Genomic DNA, 1,562 nt, shown 5'->3' on the forward strand with positions numbered 1-1,562 from the left:
GATAAGTAATTAACAGAATCATAATGACTCCTATGAACTATCTCTGTGAGGCATATAGAGTAGGTTCCGTAGCGTATCCCGTGGCGGGCGCGAGGCAGTGTTCAGCTGGGCAGCTTGGCACCGCTAGGGGAGTCCTAACTACAAACACGGAGAGCGCCAACAGCAGACGCAAGCAAGAGGCTGCAGCATAGGTTTTACGAAGGTAGTTACTAAGGTAGGACTGATACGACCCTTGAAACAAACCATAGTGTCTATATTTTCGTAACCCACGCGCACTATCCATAAATAAATCTATCGAGAAAAACACATCCACGAATTAGCATCCCCTCCCGCAATAAACATCGTGTTGACGCAACTATGAGTCTCGCCATAGTGCCCACTCGAGCAGTCATTCACGTCTTGCCCTTGGCTCTTCCCAGACACCTTGGCCGCGCGGGCGTGCGCGTCCTGGCCCTTCCCCGCACCTCCCTCGCTCGCTCTCCTTGGGATTAGGAAAGTAAATCACATACAACGTTTAGAGCATAAGCTAAAATAAAATGTTCTACTTAATGCCACTCTTTGATAACTACAGTAAGAAATTTCTGTAACCAATAAACACCCCACTTAACTTCTTAATAACAGCACACTTCCCTCTCCCTAGTCTATAATTATCATTATGAGTTTATATACTGATGACGTGACCTCCGTACTATTTTAAGCAAAAACGGAAATGCACACGTGCTAAACGACAAAGGCACAAGGAAAAGGGACATGTTTAACAGACTTAAATACCTGACACGAGAAATGCCTCTACATAAAGCTGCAAGCGTAAGGTCTCTGGTATGACAATGAAACGCACGAAATCTAGATAGTAACGAAGGGAAGTGCGAGAGGAAATCTTTCCTAACCTGCCTTACATCCCGGCCCCAGGCCGACCCAACCCCGACGCGTGGGTCTCCGCTCTTAACGCGCGTATTATGACTCGTCCGAACGTAAACATACGTTCCGATTTTGTAGGATAATGTTTTCATCCAGATCGGCAAACGTTTCTCTACCTTTATTTGTTTATGCTAGAATAAGGGAAAAAAGCCTTATGGTGATTACCCAACGCTGTGAGACCTACCTACGGGGAAGTGTACTATTTTAATTTCATTCTGGTACCACGAATCATCACGAGAGTTATGGTGTCAGGTACCAGCCGTTACACCACTCATACGTCGACAGAATTCCGCTACCATGACGCCACATATCACCAAGAATAAACCATAAGAGCGGCTATCGCGTAGCATACTACTAGGGTACTGTGGACAAACAGGTTCTATCCCAACTGTAGCCACGCCCCCGGATTGAAAAATGAAAATACACAAGTTCATCAGATACCGCATCTTTGTCCCGTAGCTGTTAATAGACACGGTATCGTAACCGTTATCAACGTTGGTGTCACTTTAATGTGTGTCTATAAAACATGTGCCACTTTTTAAGGTCCACTTTGTAAAAAAAAAAGTGACTTATAGGAACTTCAGGCGTCGGCGAATCTCGGCGGTGCATCACGCGGCTTGAAATGGAATGCTGTGGTCGCACCA

General features: G+C 45.6%; 1 protein-coding gene across 1 annotated transcript in view; it reads right to left on the minus strand.

Annotated features, from left to right (window-relative positions):
• Nucleotides 1-1,562, minus strand: part of LOC119592647 (serine/arginine repetitive matrix protein 2-like) — a gene marked incomplete in the record, with an annotated part of 68,424 nt that overhangs the window by 21,830 nt on the left and 45,032 nt on the right.

Source organism: Penaeus monodon, chromosome 30 (assembly GCF_015228065.2).
Source record: "Penaeus monodon isolate SGIC_2016 chromosome 30, NSTDA_Pmon_1, whole genome shotgun sequence".
Classification (NCBI taxonomy): domain Eukaryota; kingdom Metazoa; phylum Arthropoda; class Malacostraca; order Decapoda; family Penaeidae; genus Penaeus; species Penaeus monodon.